Raw genomic sequence first — 23,427 nt, forward strand, 5'->3', positions numbered from 1 at the left:
TATATATAATTAATATTATATATTATTATATATTATATATAATATATTATATATATTATATATTACATATATAATATATATTATATTAATATATATTATATATTATATTTATTATATATAACTATAATTATGAGATGTTGCACTGAGGGTAGAGTGGGAAATCTGATAGGGAAGTCTGCAGTGGGAAGCTGTCAGGGTCCATATGATAACCGACTCCTCACACATGGCTTCAGGGACTAACAGATATACTCTTCCACCCCACTGAAGCCCCCTGAAGTATTTCAGTACTCCTCTGAAGCTTCACCACTGCCCCATCCACTATAGTTGATCCTCATCACAGTGCTGGATGGGGTGAGGTGGTCCCTGCCTGCTTATAAGTATTTTTCAAAGTAGAAAGTTCTGCCTCCATTTTAAGCATATTACCTTGGGTGAGATATGTAAGACAATACACAGACCAGGAACATTTAAGACATTTATCATACTTATAATTCCCTGGGGAGAACACAGCACACAACCCAGAGCCACTCAGGAAAGCACCAGTGTTGATCATGAGGAAGGGAGTGGGGAGAGAACTATTGGGCAAATGTCTTTGTTGTGTTTTCATGGAAAGGAAAGGGCAAGGTAGAGTAAGCAGATTCAGGATGGCTGGTGAAGTTTGAAAGTGGTACTACCATGAAATTCATGTTCACTGTAACAATTAGATCATGCAGTTTGGAATTATCTAAAGTCTCCAGAGGTTTTTGCATGAGCCAGGGTTTACTTAGTGCTATAGACTGAATGTTTGTGTCCCCCCAGAATTCTTATGTTGAAACCTAATATCTACTGTGATGGTTTTGGAGGTGGAACTTTTGGGTGGTGATGAGGTCATGAGGGTGGAGCCCTTATGAATGGGATTAATGCCTCATGAAAGAGACCCCAGAGAGCTCCCTTACACCTTCCATCATGTGAGGTTTCAGGTTCCTGTGAACAAGAAAACAGACTCTCACCAGACACCAGGTCTGCTAGTGCCTTAATTTTAGACTTCCCAGCCATCAAAACTGAGAAATAAATTTCTGTTGTTTATAAGCCACCCAGTTGATGGTATTTTTGTTAGAGCATCCTGCAGGGACTAAAATACTTGGGAATAACTAGTGGCCAATGTTAAAGCACTGACTTACAGAAAAGTTGGAAGTATAGATAATATGACATATTTTTTGTTTTTGTTTTAATTCCAGTTAGTTAACACACTGTTTTATATTAGTTTCAAGTGTACAATGTAGTAATTCGACATGATATTTTATTAGTTGTACCAATTATTTATCTTGAAAACCAATAAATAAAAGATTTAAACATTAAAAAAGAGTACAGATAATACAGCCTCCTCTACAGTGGCTTTTCTGGCCACTCTTGTCCTCCATAACCACTCATCACTTGAATATATTTTATTTCATCCATCTGCCTATGACCAGTTGCATACATTCTCTGAGCTTCATGGCTTTCTTTCTGGACCTGGGTGACATCACAGCTACAATGAAAGGTTGTGAAAACATGTTCAATGAATGACAGGTACTTTTTTTTTACTCATGGTGCCTCATATTATTGGATTGTGTTTTAACTCTCTGTATGTGAATGACTTATTTCCCCCAGGAAATTGTGAGCTGCTTGAAGCCTAGAAGAGTATATAACCTTTCTTTTTATTCTACACAAGGTTATGGTAGCTTCTCAATAAACACTTAACTGCAGATTGAATGACTAAGATTCTCTGATCTTGCCTATATTTCTGGATAGAAAAATTTCCCTGCATTAGTAAATGAGAATAATCTCTGGTGTCTGGTGGTCTTCATTAGTCAGGGATCTTTTGAATGATGGGAAAACACATCAAAGACTCCCAGGGCCATGGATTTTGATGCCACTAGAGTGTCTGAACCTTAGTGTAGTAGTCACAATGATGGTCCCCAACCAATTGTGCCTCCTCTGTTCACTCCCACTCTTACTCTGGGTTTGGCCATGTATGTGACTTGCTTTGGCCAATCCTACAACAGCTAACATGATGCTGACAGAAGCTCCTTAAGCTCTGTCCCTGGGCATGAGTGCTCGGGATGCTCCCACCATCAGCTGGCCCATCCCAACAACCAGCTGAATGGAACCTTGGGAGAGAGCCAAAGAAAGTTCAGCAAAAGATCCACCCAGCACAGTAAAACAGAAAAAAGACGAGAGTTCAGTTGTTTCAAGCCACTAACTATCACGGTGACTTTTTAGACACCAGTAGCTAACCAATTACTTTACTTGTTTCTCATTGGTAAGATGACTGAGTCTGAGTTTGCCGTAATGCCAAATGTAATTGTCACCCTTGTAGCTCTGGGGACTGGTAGCTCTTTTCTGCAAACTACCAGTAGAAAAATCCTGGGGAAGGCCTCAAGTCACTCTTGCTCAGGACTCAAGTGCATCAGGGTCTACTCCTCAAGACCAGGGCTATAGGCTATTGTGTTTGACTCATCTGGTAAAGTTCCTACCCCTGAGGTCAGGGAGTGAAGCTCTCCAGAGAAAGATAAAAAGGTATGCTTGAGAGGGGCTTGACAGAAAAAGCAAATATCCTTCACCAGGTCTCCATATCCCCTGACTCACTATTGAACTGCTCCTTTGGAATTCATTAGCTACCCTTATGCTCCACAACAGGATGGAAATGTGCACCAACTATTTTATCAGATACTTATGTAATTTGCCATTCCTCTTGGAAAAGCTCACGTCACCACTTGCCTTTCAGGACTTCTAATCCATTCATCATTTCCTTTTACTCCCACAGACCTCATCGCCAATTTTTCATGGATGTCCACAAAAAACCCTCCTTCTCTGAAGTACTCCCTTTTACTGGATCCTGCACACTGACCCTGCTGACTCAGATCAGAAGGGCAAAGAATTTTAAACATGCACACCACTCACCAAAACCTGGTATTATCTCTTTAGCTTTCATTTTAGAAACTTCCACCCCATTCCTTTCTCATCTCCTCATTACTCCTGTGTTGAATTGAATACACACATGCAAAAGTACAAGTACAAAGGCATGCACACTCATAATAACACACATGTGCATACACACACACACACACACACACACCATGTATAATTGTGTTTGTTGTAGGGGAGGGAGCTTTCTAATACCATGCTGACTGCTTACACCTGGCTGCTTATTCCCACAACTTACCTCACTGTCTTTGGGAACCAGCATTTCTACCTGCTGATTGACAATTACATGTTCCTTTTCCTATAGATATTATATCTTATTATGTTTTCATACTGCTTTAACACTTCTGAAAAGTCCAAGTCCAAAACGGCCCTATAAGGGAGATATAATTTTCCTCCATTTTTATGTGTAAAGAAAACCTATTTCAGGTCACCAAAGTCAAACATCAGAATGTAGCCAAACTGCTTGCCTTCTGGACATTACAAATTTAACATATCCAAGCTGAGCTTGCCTTTACTGCCCCCTGACCCAGTACCTTTTTCCCATTCACCCAAATTTACTCAGTGGCTGGAGCTAAAAAGTATGTTGATTGGTTTCCCTTCTCCCTTGCCTCCATATTCAATACAGCAGCAAACCCCAGAGATCCTACTTTCAGCACATATCTCATACCTGCCCACTTTCTTCACCTTGCTGTCTCCATCCTAGGGGAACCTAAGGTCATGTCTTGTTTTTGAAGCTGCTTCCTAGTTGGCCTCCTCACCTCCCTCCCCTCTCCATCATTCTATATACAGCAACCAAAATGGTCTTTTCAAACAAAGAATAAACAAATAATAAACTTTTCACAGTCCACAAGATGAGCTACCCTCAAGGATGTCTTCCACAGGACAAAAGCACATTGTTTCTATCCTCCACAAAGGGCTCAAAATTGCTTACTTTCTATAAGCAAGTCCTTTGTCATTGCTGTGAAGCATACTGTATTATTTTGTTTTACCTCTTTAACTTAATCCTTCCGATTTCTTAATTTTCGATAAGAAATTACTAGAACAGTTGCCATAAATTCCTGCTCTGAATGTGACAGCCTCCTGGCCTCAGAGAAATGTGGTTGAGCTTATTCTTCACTTCTCCAAGTCTTCCTGCAATCTTCCTTTGGGAAAGAGGGTCAGACTATTTCCTCTGCATTGCCTTGGTTTTTCCCAATCCTCATAAGGAGATGTTGAAGTTGGAAGAATTCTGCAAATATTTATCAAATGCTGACTTTTCCTCCTCTTGAAGAAGAGATCCCATCCTTTCTTGGGATACACATTTGTGTTTCTCTCCTTAGAGGAAGTTTCTAGCTTCAAGTGGGATTATTACACTTTTTTTTCCTTCTTTATGTTATTTGTGTAGTTTTTTCTCAAGCTGAATATCATTAAAGTAGAATTTCATTTTTTATGCTAAAACCCAAATACTATAGTAATACCTTGCAGCTTTTCCTCTTATCTAGAATGGAACATGGCTCCCCTTGTTTCTGGAAGTTTGTATGACATGACCAAGGAAGAGGTTGGGGGTCACAAAATCAAGTCTTATCTTAGCTGTGACCTTAATTCTGTGACCTTAAGCATAATACTGTTAGAGTAATTAAACAAGGAGACCCTTAGACTGGGAAGGCTCTAATGCCTTAAGCCTACACAATTAACTAAAACTTAGATGAGCATTAATGCAATTGAATGTGAGATAATGAAACCAAAACAACCAATCACAAACAGCCAACTAGGCTTTCCCAAATAAATGCAACCACTTGAGCTATAGCCAATAAAGTAATTTCCTTGCTTTGTTTCCAGTTCTCCTCTATAAAAACCTCTCCCCTAGCTCCTCTTGATGGAGTTCTCCTAACCACTTTTGGTTTTGCATTACCCAGCTCAAATCAATGTATGCTCAAATAAATTCTTGAAAATTTTAATGTGCTCCGTGTATCATTCAACAATACACATACCCTCTAAGCCTCAGTTTTCTGATCAGTAAAATACAATACTTGTTACTTTTTATTATTTTATTTTATTTTATTGATAGTAGCCAACCTCATAGGCATGAGGTGGTATCTCATTGAGGTTTTGATTTACATTCCCATAATAATTAGTGATGTTACACATCTTTTTATATGCTTATTGGTCATTGGCATATCTTCTTTGGAGAAATGTCCATTCAAGTCTTTTGCCCATTAATTAATCAGGTCGTTTGCCTTTTTGTTGTTGAGTTGGAAGAGTTCTTTATATATTCTGGATATTAATCCATAATTGAATATATGATTTGCAAATACTTTTCTCCCATTCACTGGGTTGGCTTTCATTCTGTTGAATTGTGTCCTTTGATGCACAGAAGCTTTTAATTATGATATAGTCCAATTTATCTATTTTCTTCTTTTGCTGTCTAGGCTTTTGTTGTTATGCCCAAAAAATCATTGTCAAATCCAATGTCATGAAGATTTTCTGCTGTTTTCTTCTAAGAGTATTATAAATTTAGCTCTTAGGTCTTTGATCCATTTTGAGTTAATTTTTGTATGTGGGATAAGATAAAGATTCAACTTAATTTTTGGGTCAGTGGTGCAGATGGAGTGGCCAGCTTTACATTTATTTGGAGGCAAAGTAAACAGGGTTTTCTGACATCAAGGATGACATCCACATCTTGGTTTGTTTTCCTTTCCTGTCCCATTTTATCAGTCCCCTAGTGGTGCTTCCTTGGATCATCTCTCAATAAACCATTTGCACTCAGATCTTTATCATCTAAGGTTTACTACAAGATTGTCTAGAGTACCCAAATTTTCCAGTTGACATTTCTGTAGGATTTACTCATATATTTTGAAGTCTTGCTTGACTAGGTTCCAGTCAGTTCTCCACCCAAGGGCACTGGAAACACTGCCTATGCCTGTGATTTCAATGTACCCCTCATGCTCCAACCACCACTTCCCACATATACAGAGGTGATGCAGACATTACTCAGGGAGTCTAAAATGTGGGAGAAACAAAGTTTACTTAATGCTGAGAAACTAAATTGTCCTAATTATAAGGAGTCAAAAATTTAATATATATATATTGGGAAAAGTAATGCATTGACTAAATATTGTTTCATCTTTTTGCATGTAGATATCCAGTTTTCCTGACACCATTTATTGAGAAGTAGAGAGCTTTTTTAAAATTACAGATTCCAAGAAGATAGTCCAAGATGGTGGAGGATTAGGAGACTTTAGTTTCATCTGGTCCCTGGAATTCAGCTAGGTAGCTATCAAATCATTCTGAACACCTGCAAATTCAACTGGAGATCTAAGAAAACAATAGCTGCAACACGAAACATAGAAAAGCAACCGCTTTTTGCAAGAGAGGAGGTACGAAGAAGTGAATCTGAGGCAATATATAGGAAGATAAACTGCAGGGGGAGGGAGCCTCTGTAAGCCAGCACCAGAAAGTAATATAGCAGCGGAGCATAAAATCAGAACTTTTACAAGTCTGCTCCAGTGAGGGACATCCTTGACTGAAAGGTGCTCAGGTGGTAAAGTGGGGCAAAATCCTAGGTGGGACAGTGTGGTCTCAGGATTCTTGGGGTCACAAGAAGACTGGGGGTGCCTGAATGTGGCAGAGTTCCCAGGCATCAGAGTGGGGAAGCCAGCTGCAATCAGTGAGCCCAAGAGTGGGCTCTCAGCTCAGGGTTGACATATACCATGAACTGTGGCAAGGTTGGGAGACTGCTCTCTGAACAGGGGCCCAGCAAGCAGCAGAGCTGCAGTGAGACCCCTCTTCCTCCCCTGGGAGAAGCGGCATGGGTGCACACCCCAGGAGTTTGAAGGGTTTAGAGACTCGAAGTGGGGTTGCATGCCTGACATAGAAATGATCAGTCACAGTCTGGGTGAGCACAGAGGGCTGATGGAGACCAGGGAGACAGGAGTGATTGACTGCTTTACCCTGAGGGCACACTGCAGAGTGGAGCTGAGCTCTTGGCTCCAGGGATGGAGATTGGGAGGCTGTCATTTTCATTTTCATGCTCTAAAGTGGTGCAGAAAGCCTTCAGGGAACAATGGGCATATAGAGCAACCAGGAGTCACTTCCTTAGCCTGGCCCCTTGGTAAGGGCAGTGCAACTCCAACCAGGACAAAAACACTTGAAAATCAAAGCAATAGCCTCCTCCACCAGAAGATCAACAAGAACATCTGGCTAAGACCAAGTTTACTGAACACACAGAACTGCAAAACTCTAGCACTGGGAGAAAAGAGTATATAGAATTCATGGTTTTTCCCCATGATTCTTTAGTCTTTCAATTTTAATTTTTTTTCTTTTTTCAACAAATTTCTTATTTTATCAACTCTTTTTTTCAAATCTTTTCAATTTTCATTTTTACAGTTACAGTCTATCATTTATTGTTTTTAATTTTATTTTTGTGTGTATATATATAAATATAAATATATATATATATATTTTTTTTTTTTCACAATTTTGGGATGCAGTTTCTTCTAACAAACAGATCAAAATACACCCAGAATCTAGTGTATGGCCCTGTTCTCTTCACCTGTCTGATCATATTCTCTTTTCTTTTTTTTGTTAAAGTCATCTTTTAATTTTCATCTATAGAGTTACATTCTATCCTTTCAATGTATTTAATTTTATTTTTGTGTACATATAAGTTTTTCTTTCTTTGCGATTTTGGGATGCAGTTTCTTCTAACAAACTGAACAAAGTACACTCAGGATGTAGAATATTGCTCTGTTCTGTTCACCTGTCTGTTTATATTCTTTTTTTTTTGTCTTTTAATTTTCATTTTTACACTTACATTCTATCCTTTCACTGTATTTTATTTATTTTGGTACATATATAAGTTCTTATTTCTTTACAATTTGGGGATCTAGTTTTCTAACAAACAGACCAAAATACACACAGGATCCAGTGTATTGGCTGTTCTCTTCACCTGTCTGATTATATTCTTTATTTTATTTTATTTTTTCAGTTTTGGGTCTCTTCTGATTTGTTTAGTGTATATTTCTCTGGGATCATTGTTGCCATTTTAATATTTTACTCTCTTGTTCATGTATTCTTTTCTGAACAGAATGACAAGATGGAAAAACTCACCTCAAACAAGAGAACAAGAGGCAGTACTGACTGCCAGGGAGCTAATCAGCATGGATATAAGTAAGATGTGGGAAATAGCATTCAGAATAACTATTATAAAGATACTAGCTGGGCTTGAAGAAAGCATAGAAGACTCTAGAGAATCCTTTCTGGAGAAATAAAAACTAAAATCAAATCAAGTCAAAATCAAAAAGGCTATTAATGAGATGCAATAAAAAATGCAGGCTCTAGCTGCTAGGATAAATGAAGCAAGAGAGAAAATTAGTGATATAAAAGACAAAATGATGGAGAATAAAGAAGCTGAGAAAAAGAGATAAATAACTACTGGATTGAGAGGGGGGAATTTGAGAAATAAGTGATACCATAAAGCAAAACAATATTAGAATAATTGGGAATCCCAGAAAAAAAGAGGAAAGAGAGAAAGAGGGATGCAAGAGGTATATTAGAGCAAAATAGAAGAGAACTTCCCTAATCTGAGAAAGGAAACAGGCATTCAAGTCCAGGAGACACAGAGAACTCCCCTCAAAATCAATAAAAATATGTCAACATCCTCACATATGATAGTGAAACTTGCAAATCTCAGAGACAAAGAGAAAAATCCTGAAAGCAGCTCTGGACAAGAGGTCTGTAACCTATAAGGGTAGAAACATTAGACTGGCAGCAGACCTATCCACAGAGACCTGGCAGACCAGAAAGGACTGGCATTATATATTCAGGGTGCTAAATGAGAAAAATATGCAACCAAGAATACTTAACCAGCTAGGATATCATTCAAAATAGAAGGAAAGATAAAAAGTTTTCAGGAAAAACAGAAACTAAAATAATTTGTTATTCCTAAATCAACCCTGCAAGAAATATTAAAAGGGTTCCTATAAGTGAAGAGAGAGCCCAAAAGTAACATAGATCAGAAAGGAACAGAGAAAATATACAAAAACAGTGATTTTACAGGTAATAAAATGGCACTAAATTCATATATTTCAATAGTTACTCTGAATGTAAATGGGCTAAATGCCCCAATCAAAAGACACAGTATCAGATCGGATTTAAAAAAAAAAAAAAAAAAAAAAAAAAGCAAGACCCATCAATATGCTATCTGCAAGAGATTCATTTTAGAACCAAAGACACTTCCAGATTGAAAGTGAGGGAGTGGAAAACCATTTATCATGCTAACAGACATCAAAAGAAAGCTGGGGTGGCAATCCTTATATCAGACAAATTAGGTTTTAAACCAAAGACTGTAATAAGAGATGAGGAAGGACACCATATCATACTTAAAGGGTCTATCCAACAAGAAGATCTAACAGTTATAAATATCTATGCCCCTAACATGGGAGCAGCCAATTATACAAGCTAATTAATAACAAAAGCAAAGAAACACATTGACAACAATACAATAATAGTATGGGACTTTAACACCCCCCTCACTGAAATGGACAGATCATCTAAGCAAAAGATCAACAAGGAAATAAAGACTTTAAATGACACACTGAACCAAATGGACATCACAGGTAATTTCAGAACATTCCATCCCAAAGCAACAGAATACACATTCTTCTCTAGTGCCCATGGGCATTCTCCAGGAATAGATCACATCCTAGGTCACAAATCAGGTCTCAACTTGTACCAAAAGATTGGGAACATTCCCTGCATATTTTCAGACCACAGGGCTTTGAAACTAGAACTCAACCACAAGAGGAAAGTCAGAAAGAACTCAAATACATGGAGGCTAAAGAGCATCCTACTAAAGAATGAATGGGTCAACCAGGAAATTAAAGAAGAATTAAAAAAAATTCATGGAAACCAATGAAAATGAAAACACAACTATTCAAAATCTTTGGGATGCAGCAAAGGCAGTCCTAAGAGGAAAGTATATAGCAATACAAGCCTTTCTCAAGAAACAAGAAAGGTCTCAAATACACAACCTAACCCTACCCCTAAAGGAGCTGGAGAAAGAACAGCAAATAAAGCCTAAACCCAGCAGGAGAAGAGAAATAATAAAGATCAGAACACAAATCAATGAAATAGAAACCAAAAGAACACTAGAACAGATCAACAAAACTAGGAGCTGGTTCTTTGAAAGAATTCATAAGATTGATAAACCCCTGGCCAGACTTATCAATAAGAAAAGACAAATGACCCAAATAAATAAAAATCATGAATGAAAGAGGAGAGATCACAACCAACACCAAAGAAATACAAACAAATATAAGAACATATTATGAACAACTCTATGCCAGCAAATTAGATAACCTGGAAGAAATGGATGCATTCCTAGAGATGTATCAACTACCAAAACTGAATCAGGAAGAAATAGAAAACCTGAACAGACCTATAACCACTAAGGAAATTGAAGCAGTCATCAAAAATCTCCCAAAAAACAAAAGCCCAGGGCCAGATGGCTTCCCAGGGGAATTCTACCAAACATTTCAAGAAGAATTAATACCTCTTCTTCTGAAACTGTTCCAAAAAATAGAAATGGAAGGAAAACTCATTTTATGAGGCCACCATTACCTCGATCCCAAAGCAGACAAAGACCCCATCAAAAAGGAGAATTACAGACCAATATTCCTGATGAACACGGATGCAAAAATTCTAAGCAAAATACTAGCCAATAGGATCCAACAGCACATTAAAAGGATTATTCACCACAACCAAATGGGATTTATTCCTGGGCTCCAAGGGTGTTTCAACAACCATAAATCAATCAATATGATACAATACATTAATAAAAAAAAGTGTGACAAGAACCATATGATCCTCTCAATAGATGCAGAAAAAGCATTTGACAAAGCACAGCATCCTTTCTTGATCAAAATATTACTCTCTTTCTCTTCACAGTGTGGGGATAGAGGGAACATACCTCAATATTATAAAAGCCATATACAGAAAGCCCACAGTGAATATCATTCTCAGTAGGGAAAAAGTGAGAACTTTTCCCCTAAGGTCAGAAACAAGACAGGGATGTCCAATATCACCACTTTTTTTTTTCAATGTAGTACTAAAAGTCTTAGCCTCAGCAATCAGACAACAAAAAGAAATAAAAGGCATCTGAATCAGCAAAGAAGTCAAACTCTCACTCTTTGCAGATAACATGATACTCTATGTGGAAAACCCAAAAGACACCACCCCAAAATTGCTAGAACTCATACAGGAAGTCAGCAATGTGGCAGGATATAAAATCAATATACAGAAATCAGTTACATTTCTATAAACTAACAATGAGACAGAAGAAAAAAAAAAAAATTAAGGAATCGATCCCATTTATAATTGCACCAAAAACCATAAGATCCCTAGGAATAAACCTTACCAAAGAGGCAAAGGATCTATACTCAGAAAACTATAGAACATTCATAAAAGAAATTAAGGAACAAAAAGAAATGTAAAAATGTTTCCATGCTCATGGATTGGAAGAACAAATATTGTTAGAATGTCTATGCTACCTAGAGCAGTGTATACATTAAGTGCAATCCCTATCAAAATACTGTCAACTTTTTTTCACTGAGATGGAACAAATAAGCCTAAAAAGATTTTTTTTAAGATTTTATTTATTTATTTGACAGAGACACAGTGAGAGAGGGAACACAAACAGGGGGAGTGGGAGAGGGAGAAGTAGGCTTCCCACGAAGCAGGGAGCCCAATGCAGGGCTTGATCCAAAGACTCTGGGATCATGACTTGAGCTGAAGGCAGATGTTTAACTACTGAGCCACCCAGGCACCCCAATCCTAAAATTTCTATGGAAGAAGAAAAGACCCCAAATAACCAAAGGAATGTTGAAAAAGAAAACCAAAGCTGGAGGCATCACAATTCCAGACTTCAAACTGTATTACAAAGATGTAATCATCAAGACAGTATGGTACTGACACAAAAATAGACACATAGATCAATGGAACAGATTAGGGAGCCCATAAATGGACCCTCAATTCTATGGTCAACTAACCTTTGACAAAGCAAATAATATCCAGTGGAAAACAGACAGTCTCTTCAACAAATGGTGTTGTAGAAATTGGACAGCCACATGCAGAAGAATGAAACTGGACCATTTCCTTACACCATACACAAAAATAAACTCAAAATGGATAAAAGACCTAAATGTAAGACAGGAACTCATCAAAATCCTAGAGGAGAACACAGGCAGCAACCTCTGTGACCTTGGCTGCAGCAACTTCTTACTAGACACGTCTAAAAGGAAAGGGAAACAAAGTCAAAAATGAACTATTGGGACTTCATCAAGATAAAAAGCTTTTGCACCACAAAGGAAATAGTCAACAAAACCAAAAGACAACCAACAGAATGGGAGAAGATATTTGCAAATATCTTATCAGATAAAGGGTTACTATCCAAAATCTATAAAGAACTTATCAAACTCACCAACCAAAAAACAAAATAATCCAATCAAGAAATGGGCAGAAGACATGAACAGACACTTCTCCAAAGTAGACATACAAATGGCCAACAGACCCATGAAAAAATGGTCAACATCATTCAGTATCAGGGAAATACAAATCAACACTACAAAGAGATATCAACTCACACCAGTCAGAATGGCTAAAATTAACAAGTCAGGAAATGACAGATATTGTTGAGGATGCAGAAAAAGAAGGACCCTCTTAAACTGTTGATGGAAACCTCCACACTGTTTTCCAAAGTGGCTGTACCAACTTGCATTCCCACCAACAGTGTAAGAGGGTTCCCCTTTCTCCACAACCTCTCCAACATTTGTTGTTTCTTGCCTTGTCCATTTTTGCCATTCTCACTGGTGTAAGGTGGTATCTCAGTGTAGTTTTGATTTGAATTTCCCTGATGGCTAGTGATGATGAACATTTTTTCAAGTGTCTGTTAGCCATTTGTATGTCTCCTTTTGAGAAGTGTCTGTTCATGTCTTCTGCCCATTTTTTGACTTGATTATTTGTTTTTTGGGTGTTGAGTTTAAGAAGTTCCTTATAGATCTTGAATACCAGCCCTTTGTCTGTAGTGTCATTTGCAAATATCTTCTCCCATTCTGTGGGTTGCCTCTTAGTTTTGTTGACTGTTTCCTTTGCTGTGCAGAAGCTTTTTATCTTGATGAAGTCCCAAAAGTTCATTTTTGCTTTTGTTTCACTTGCCTTCAGAGATGTATCTTGAAAGAAGTTGCTGTGGCTCATGTCGAAGAGGTTACCACCTATGTTCTCCTCTGGGTTCTGATGGATTCCTGTCTCACATTGAGGTCTTTCATCCATTCTAAGTTTATCTTTGTGTATGGTGTTAGAGAATGGTCGAGTTTCACTCTTCTGCATGTGGCTGTCCAATTTTCCCAGCACCATTTATTGAAGAGACTGTCTTTTCTCCATTGCATAGTTTTTCCTGCTTTGTCAAAGATAATTTGACCATAGAGTTGAGGGTCCATATCTGGGCTCTCTATTCTGTTCCATTGGTCTATATGTCTGTTTTTGTGCCAGTACCATGCTGTCTTGCTGATCACTGCTTTGTAATATAGCTTGAAATCAGGCAGCATGATGCCCCCAGCTTTGTTTTTCTTTTTCAACATTTCCTTGGTGATCTGGGGTCTTTTCTGGTTCCATACAAATTTTAGGATTGTTTGTTCCAGCACCTTGAAAAATACCATTGGAATTTTGATCAGAATGGCATTGAAGGTATCGATTGCTCTGGGTAGCATAGACATTTTAACGATCTTTATTCTTCTGATCCATGAGGATGGAATGTTTTTCCATCTTTTTGTGTCTTCTTCAATTTCTTTCATGAGTGTTCTGTAGTTCCTACAGTATAGACCCTTTACCTCTTTGGTTAGGTTTATTCTGAGGTATCTTATGGTTTTTGGTGCTATTGTAAATGGAATTGTTTCTCTAATTTCTCTTTCTACAGTTGCATTGTTAGTGTATAAGAAAGCAACTGATTTTTGTGCATTGATTTTTGTATCCTGCCACATTACTGAATTGCTGTATGACTTCTAGTAATTTTGGGGGTGGAGTCTTTTGGATTTTCCACATAAAGTATCATGTCATCTGCAAAGAGAGAGAGTTTGACTTCTTCTTTGCCAATTTGAATACCTTTTATTTCTTTTTGTTGTCTGATTGCTGTTGCTAGGACTTCTAGTACTATGTTGAACAATAGTGGCAAGAGTGGGCATCCTTGACGTGTTCCTGATCTTAAGGGAAAGGCTCTCAGCTTTTCCCCATTGAAGATGATATTCACTGTGGGTTTTTCATAGATGGATTTTATGAACTTGAGGAATGTTCCCTCTATTCCTATACTCTGAAGAGTATTAATCAGGAAAGGATGCTGTATTTTGTCAAATGCTTTTTCTGCATTAATTGAGAGGACCATATGTTTCTTCTTTCTCCTCTTATTAGTGTGTTCTATCACATTGATTGATTTGTGAATGTTGAACCACCCTTGCATCCCAGGGATAAATCCCATTTGGTCATGGTGGATGATCCTTTTAATGTATTGTTGGATCCTATTAGCTAGGATTTTGTTGACGATTTTGGAATCCATATTCATCAGGGATATTGGTCTGAAATTCTCCTTTTTGATGGGAGATCTCCTTTTGATTCTCCTTTTTTTTTTTTTTTTTGAAGATTCACATGTGTTTAATGTATATAAAGGCAAGGAAAGGGCAGTCCCGGATTCAAGAGCGGTATTCTGTACAATACATATGGTGGGGCTGAGGTGGAAGGACAAGAGACCGTAGAACCCACACCTGAACATGTACAAAAATTACTTAACATGGCGACCCCCACCAGCAAGGATGTGGAGCTCTCCCCAGCCCCCAGGGCCGGGGGACACATTCTAGAAAATGGCACGAGGGTTGCTAACCAGTGCGGGCCAAGGTGCTGTGGGGGTGAGAAGGGGTACCAGTCTGGAGGGGAGGTTTTGGGGATTAAGGTAATGCTGGCTCATAGAATGAGTCTGGAAGCTTTCCTTCCAGCTTCAGGAGAATGGGTATCATTTCTTCCTTGAATGTTTGATAGAATTCCCCAGGGAATCCACCAGGCCCTGGACTCTTGTTTTTTGGGAGGTTTTTGATCACTGCTTCAATCTTGTTACTGGTTATTGGCCTATACAGGTTGTCAATTTCTTCCTGTTTCAGTCTTGGGAGTTTATGGGTTTCCAGGAAGGCATCCATTTCTTCCATGTTGCTTAATTTATTGGCATATGTTTGTTGATAATAATTTCTAAAAATTGTTTCTATTTCTGTGGTGTTAGTTGTGATCTCTCCCCTTTCATTCATAATTTTATTAATTTGGGTCCTTTCTCTTTTCTTTTGAATAACTCTGGCCAGTTTGGAGGTTTCTCAAAAAATTAAAAATAGAGCTACCCTATGACCCAGCAATTGCACTACAGGGTATTTACCCCAAAGACACAGATGTAGTGAAAAGAAGGGCCATATGCACCCTAATGTTCATAGCAGCAACGTCTGCAATAGCCAAACTATGGAAAGAGCTGAGATGCCCTTCAATAGATGAATGGATAAAGAAGATGTGGTTCATGTATACAATGGAATATTACTCAGCCATCAGAAAGGATGAATACCCAGCTTTTACATCGACATGGATGGGACTGAAGGAGATTATGTTAAGTGAAATAAGTCAAGCAGAGAAAGTCAATTATCATATGGTTTCACTTATTTGTGGAACATAAGGAATAGCATGGAGGACATTAGGAGAAGGGAGGGAAAAATGAAGGGGGGAAATCAGAGGGGGTAATGAACCATGAGAGACTATGGACTCTGAGACACTGAGGATTTTAGAGGGGAGGGGGTGGGGGGATGGGTTAGCCCAGTGATGGGCATTAAAGAGGGCATATATTGCATGGAGCACTGGGTGTTATATGAAAATAATGAATCATGGAACACTACATCAAAAACTAATGATATACTGTATGGTGACTAACATAACATAATAAAATAAAATTAAAATTAAAAAAAAAAAAACTGTTGATGGGAATGCAAGCTGGTGCAGCCACTCTGGAAAGCACTATGGAGGTTCCTCAGAAAGTTGTAAATAGGGTTACCCTATGACTTAGCAATTGTACTACTAGGTATTTACCCCAAAGATACAAATGTAGTGATCCAAAGGGGCACCTGCACCTCAATGTTTATAGAAGCATTGTCTACAATAGCCACACTAGGGAAAGTGCCCAGATTTCCACTGACAGATGAATGGATAAGAAGATGTGGTATATGCATATATACAATGGAATACTACTCAGCCATCAAAAAATGAAATCTCATTTGCAATGACATGGATGGAACTAGAGGGTATTATGCTGAGTGAAATAAGTCAATCAGAAAAAGGCAATCGTCATATGATTTCCCTTATATGTGGAATTTAAGGAACAAAATAGAGGAGCATAGGGGAAGAGAGGAGAAAATAAAATGACAAAATCAGAGAGGGAGACAAACCATAAGAGAATCTTAATCATAGGAAACAAAGTGAGGGTTGCTGGAGAGGAGAGGGGTGGGAGGATGGGGTAACTGGATGATGGACATTAAGGAGGGCACATGATGTAAGGAGCACTGGCTATTATATACGACTGATGAATCACTGATCTCTACCTCTGAAATTAATAATATATGTTAATTAATTGAATTTAAATTTGAAAAAATTCAAAAAATAAAAAATAAATTAAAAAAATAAAACCGGTAGGTAGGAAGAAAATAAATAAATAAATAAAATCTTAAAAAAAGTTTGCTTATTTGAATGTGACAATTACCTAAGTATTGTTTTCATTTGGCATTTAATTAATTATTCATGAGGTAAACCATTTAAATGTATTTATTCCTTTTTAATTGTATTTTCTTTTGTAGATTGTTTTTTCATACCCTTTGCCCATTTTCCTATTTGGTTCTTATTGATTTGTGTGACCTTTATATGTTACAGATAAAAAACTGTTTTCAATGTTAAAAAAAATAAAATAAAATTACAGATACCACCAAAAAAAAAAAAAGAAAGAAAAATAAATAATAAATTACAGCTTCCTCAGCCCCATCTTAATGCTGCAGTTGATATTCTATATCCTGCCCATTCACCTCTGTGCCAGATGGCTGCTCTTACACCAAATACCTGTAACCCTCTGCCTGAGAGCTTCTCTACTTTGAGAGCACACCTGTGTTACATTCAGAGGAATCTAGAGGTGCCTAGGAGTTAATGCCCCAGATATGTCACTCAGCCAGTGACAGTTGGTGGAAAAGTCCTCATCTTCCTACCCCTAAGAATGGGACAATTCTGACATATCCTCCACCATCTCCCATAATTCTTCAGCAGAATTGAATTCCAGTTGCCCAGAGTAATCTGCTCACTAATGCTCCCTTTGTTGTTTTTTTTCCCCTTTCCTGCCCCATTCCCCCACTACCCTAGTGGTATTTCCTGGGATCACCTCCCAATAAATCATTTGCACTCAGATCCTTATCATCTATGGTTTTCTGTGTGAGGGAACCCAACCCAACAACTCCTGCTAAACCAGAATCTCTGGTATCAGGTATGGGATTGTACACAGACTGGTATTTGGGAACCACTGATATGGTGAACAGAACATGGCATAGGATCTGGATATATCAGGGTTCAAAATTCAACCTTGGTATAAGCTGGTGGCTGAGCTTAAGCAAATTTCATAACTTCTTAGATGAACAGTAAGTGGGGACAATAAATTACTCTGAAAGGTTGTAGTGAGCATTTGCAACACTATACAAAGTGTCCTGGCACACAGTAGCCATTCCACAAATGTTGGTCATTGTTACCAAGAATCCCCATCACATTCCACATTACTCTTTAGTGAAATGGGAGACTGCAGGTGACTGCCAAGCCCACCAGCAGTTCTAAAACTCCACAACAAGGAGAGACTGTCCAGCTTTGCACAATAGACTCAATTTTCTGTAAAAATGAATCTTATTGCAAATATGCCAAGTGGCATATTAAACCAGATAACCCATCCATTCAAGCCAGTATTCTGTCTCCAAACAGAAATCGGGAAATGTTCAGTGAAGAAACCTGTTGCCAGCTCTTCAAGATACCTTTCTTTTCTCCTACCCATACTATCCCTCCATGTATCAACACTCCCCTTATCTCAGAGATGAGGGTGGTATCTCAACTCTTTAATTCTTCTTTCACACTCTACTCAAAACAGCTACTTCCCGGGAGCGGTGCCCTAAGCCCCATCTCTATTGAAGGCTATTGTCACTCTTATTCATCTAGCTCCTCTCTTTTGCATATGATACCTTTTTTTTCTTGGTAGTCCAAGGGCTGTGGGGAAATGAACTGTTCATCGATGTCTGTACAACCTTCTCCCAAATACCTCTTTCCTCAGAGCTTTTCATGTTCACTCCTAGTCTCTTAGACAAATGTGTTTCCATGCTGTGTCTAGATCTGTGCTTATTCTTATAAAAGGAAAAGAAAAAAAGAATGCTTGGCATAGGCACCTGTAAATTTTGCAACTGGTAGAATAAGTAACTATCTCGCTATAGGGCATTTACCAATTATTCCCCTTTGAAAAGATGAAAACACTGAATGGTTCTTCTTATTCCTCCGCCTGTCTATATAAATAGACTCTGGTGCCCAAACAAAGCTTAACTTGAAAAAATATTTATGTCCAACAGAGTAGGTTAGCTTCTGTCCTCATTCTTGATTCTCTGTTTGTTTTGGTGTGTATTTCTTGGTTTTAGATGATGAGTAAGAAAAAAAGATATTACCATCAACTCTTTATTAATCTTGTTATTATCCTTATATTAAAAAATACATGACCAAGCAAAGGAAAACAGAGATCAGAGTAAAGTTTCTTACAGCCAACAGAAAAAATATGCCAGAACTGTCATGTATTGGGCCCCCCAGAAGCAGCCCCCAAGACAAGGATGCGAATCTTATTTGGGAGGTGATTCCAAGGAGAAGTGGTAGGGAAGTATGAGATAAGGAAGGGAGGTCACACAGTAAAGAATGTGTTCATGGACAGGTTACCACTGGGGGCATTGGGGCTCATCCTTCTGGGGATTTCTGGGCAACAGGGCAACACACATACAATCTTAAGAGTTGTCCCCTCCATAGGGTGAGGAAGCTGGAGTGAGCATCTACTAACACTCATTTGTCCCAGATTAGGGGCAGATGGTGGGAGTATCTGTCTCTGTTTTGCACAGGGATCAAGCATGCTTCTGTGTCCAGAGGAAACCCTCAAGCAAGGACTCTCACTAGTGTTTAGTAAAATGCCTGCAGTGTGTACAGGGGAAGTGAGCACTGAGGAGCAGGGGAGGGGGCCAAAAGTTTGGGCTCTCTGTAATCCCATGATGTAGTCTTATGGATTTCTTTCTTTCTCTTTATTTTATTGTATCTATGTATGTGTGTATGCATGCAAGCACGTATGTGTGCACGTGTGTATAGGTAGGTATGTATGTGTCTGTCTATGTGCATGTACACATGTGTCCATTTGTGTTCATGAATGTATTCTCATTTTTCATCATACTAGCAATTATGCAGAGCCCAACCTAACAAAATTTTAGGGCAAGAACAAGGTAAGTAGTGCCAAGGTGAGTGTGTTTGTGACTTTCTACACCAAGGGTTGGCAAATGTTTTCTGTAAAGGGCCAAATAATAAATATTTTGAGGTTTCATGGGCCAGTGTCCCTGCTATAACCTCTAGCTTCTGCCTTTGTATTGGAAAAATAACAACATAGAGACCAATGGGTGTGACTTGATTTGCCTCATAGATTGTCAACTAGATTATGAACCACTCATCTAGTCTGTTCTTAATTCACCCTGCCAACATAGGCCCTCTCCACCAGAGTTGTCCCCTGAATGAAACCATCTTCAGCATCTGAACACCTAACCTCCGGTTTCTGAATGGAAATCTCCATCCCAGACTCACCAGCATCCTAAGATGGCCTAAATTTTGGCCAGATATAAACTCATGCATCTTATTAGTGGGGTTGGGTTTTTGTGTTTTTTTTTTTTTTTTTTTTTTTGGTACTTCTTTACATACAGATGGATTTTACAATCTTGAAGTATTATTTCAAATATAATCCATTTCTGGCTTTCCCTCAACATACAGAATCATTTCTCTCCTTTTCTTTATTTGGTTGTGTATCTACAAATGCCAGAATTCTGCATCTTTGATCTTGTCAGGCCATTCTCTTCCCCATCCAAACAAAACCCCCAAATCATTCCACTGGCTAAAAAGCAGGGACCAAGTAGGGCTGTTTACCCAGCAGTACTGAGCTCTGTCCCAAGCCAGATAGCTGGCCTGATGGAATGTAGGAACTAAAAGCAAAGCCCTTGTCTCCAGTTATTTCATCACCACTTCCTTCCCCATGCTTCTTATAGGGCAAGAAGAGGTGTCCCAGCCCCCCTAGGAAGGAGGGCATTCACATGCAGACGTGTATTTGCCTTGGTTTTCTCTCTTCTCTAGCCGAGGCCTGGAGGCTTGCTTGACTTTGGTCTTGAAGTTTGGATTCTTCCAAAACCCAGAGCCAAAGAACAAAATCCTACTCAAGCGGCACCACCAACTGTTTTCACCAGCAGGAGGGACAGACAAGTCGAATTTCAAGACTTTAAGATGACGTTTGAGGAATTTTGAGGTGTGGCGAATTCACATGTGTGATGTTCAAAACACAGCCTGTCCTGAGTTTTAGATCAGATTTATGCTAAACCACATTTGGAGATAAGACATGACATACTGAAGTGCACACCCCAATCTATGGATACTTAACAGAGGCTGGGGCAGAAACTCCAACTTCCAGGCAGCTCAGTAAATGGTGAAATGATTTTCAGAGAAAAGAGACCCATTTCTTCACCTCGGAGACAATGATTCTCAGGAATCCTGTTCCAGGAGAGCTCAAATCCTGAGACAAACTGGTCTGGGAAATGAAAAGCATCGTCAAAAATAACAGCAAAATGCCATCATGCCATTCACACCGGTTCACACGGTGTTTGCTTTCCTGACCTCTATTTTCTCCTCCTGCCATACCTGGTTTTCTGTATGTCTTAGAAATCCATCTGGATGGCTTGTGATCCCATCTCTGTTCCCAGATCCTGCTGCCCTTCTCTGAGATAAGTTTGCCATTCACCAATTAAAAGTTTGCTCCCAGACTCTTTTTTCTGGATGTTCGCTGTTTGAAAGTTTGAAAGTACATGCCAGGTGGCATTGTCAGGAAGAATCTCTTAGACTATCTGAGTGGAACAGGCAAGTCTGGCCACCTCTGATGCTTCCTCATCACTTGATGCCCACATGCCCTACAGGCAGCTCATCCTGACCTAGATATTCATAGAGGCACCCTAGTGGTTACCTACCACTATGCGATGAATTATCCTCAAATGCAAGTAACTTAAGACAGCCATTTTATTTTGCTCATGATTTGAGCGTTGGGATTCAGGATGGGCTCAACTGGGGAGTTCTCATCGGGAATCTCTCAAGTGGTTATGATCAGACATCTGCTGGGGCTTCCTTTGCCACCCGGACTGGATGTCCAAGATGACTGACTGGCTTGCCTGGCAGGTGATGCCGGCTGTTGGCTGGGAGTTTACCTGCAACTGCCAGCCTGAGTACTCATGTGTGCCTCTCCACATGGCCTGCTTGTCACAGCATAGGGGCTGGGTCTACAGGGGATGTCGCCAAAGTCCAGAAACTGAATGTTCTACGAGACCAAAGCCAAAGCAGCAAGACTTCCTCTCACCTGGCCTTGGAGGCCACATAGCATTACTTACGCTACAGTGATTCCATAAGGCCCACCAGACTCAAGGAGAGAAGACATAGACCCCACCACTCAGTGGAGGAATGTCTAAGATTTTGTGCCATCTTTAATCCACCACAAGGGCTCAAGGCCTTACTCTAACCTGCTTGGACCACAGAAGCCAGTTTGAGTTGACAGGGCAAGTACTGGGGGAGGTACCTCTGAGTGTGGAGGGAGGGTACCAGGCCTCAGGGAAGAAGTGGCTGGGCCTGGTGGGATGGGGATATTTGGGTCACAGAGAAGGAAACCCAAGACTTAGTTCTTCCACTCACAGGCTGTGGAACCTGGGATAAATTATTTAACCTGATCCTCAGTTTCTTCATCTATAAAATGGAAATAATGCCATTCTTGCCATCTCTTGTGAGGGTGAAATGGGATTACATGAGAAGATGTATGGAATGAAGCTTCCTGCATGCCAGATCCTAGTACAGAGTGCTAAATCTTTACATGAATGTCATACAGACAAGTCTAGGAGCTGTCACTGAGCAGAATGATGGGGGAAGGCCACAGTCCTGCATTTTCTACTCTACTGTTCCTTTATACGACCGCCCTCCCAACAGAGGACATTGCAACTTGGGTATTAGAGGGACAGCATATCTATGCACTCTCTTGCACTCTGCACTCTCTCTCTTTCATTCTCTTCTACCCTTTCATTCTCTTGAATGCACCCACTCCTCCAGTTTCAAGTTGTCTAGTTTGGGATTCTACCTGCAACCCTTGGGATGCTCTGGGTCACCCCTCCCTCAGTTTTGTGGCTTCCAAAGCAGCTCCCCACTTTGGCTGGTCCCAGTCGAGCAGTCCTTGCCAGGGGTGTGCTGCCTTCATGGCATTTGAGGTGGGCTCTGCTCCTGTGTCATAGAAGAGGCCAGGCTCCCACCATTGGATGTCATGGCTGATTTTCTCAGCTGCTACCTGAGAGCAGGCCACCTCACCACTAGTATCTGTTTTTTCCCTGGGCCAACAGCTCTCCCTGCTTCTTTTGAAGAGTAACCATGACATCATCATGTTAAGAATCTGGGTCCCTGGATTACCGGGGCCTATTCCTGAATCACCCAGCACAGGTAATCCCCGTTGCAGTAAATATTCTCTTATCCTGGCTTGCTTTCCCAGTTGAAGATATGAGATTCCATTCAGCCCACTTCACCAGGCTTTCAAAAAGAAGGTTGCCCCCAAATTTCCAATCAGCCTAGTTCCCACCCACCATGACATCCTCATGTCCCTCTAAAGGGTTCATTCTAGGGCAAAGCACAGTGTGAGTTATCTCAGACCAAGACAAACATGTTGTGTTTAGGCAGCCCAGGTCAGGCCTCCTTTTCAGGACATTATTGAGCAAGCTGTCCGTGAGTACAGGAGGCACAGGAGAGCCGGGCACCAAGAAAGTCAGAGGGAAGCTATGGTGTCAGCTTTTCCAGAACACGGTAGCTGCTTGCATTTGTATTGTCCCTCAGATCCATTTGCCTCTTTGAAAATGATCTGCAGCTTACAACATTATTGAGGTGATCAGTTCCTTTGTTTTCCATGTTGCCTGTTCCTCCTAGAGCCCTGCAGGCCAAACATCTGTGAACCACTTTCCTACCGCCCAAATCCTTTTCTTCATATGTCAAATCCTCCCCGGATATGAGCCTGGCTTTTCCTTCTCTTTTCTCTTCTCTTCTCTTCTCTTCTCTTCTCTTCTCTTCTCTTCTCTT

This window comes from Mirounga leonina, unplaced genomic scaffold, assembly GCF_011800145.1.
Source record: "Mirounga leonina isolate KUSES-001 unplaced genomic scaffold, KU_Mleo_1.0 Mir_150, whole genome shotgun sequence".
Lineage (NCBI taxonomy): Eukaryota > Metazoa > Chordata > Mammalia > Carnivora > Phocidae > Mirounga > Mirounga leonina.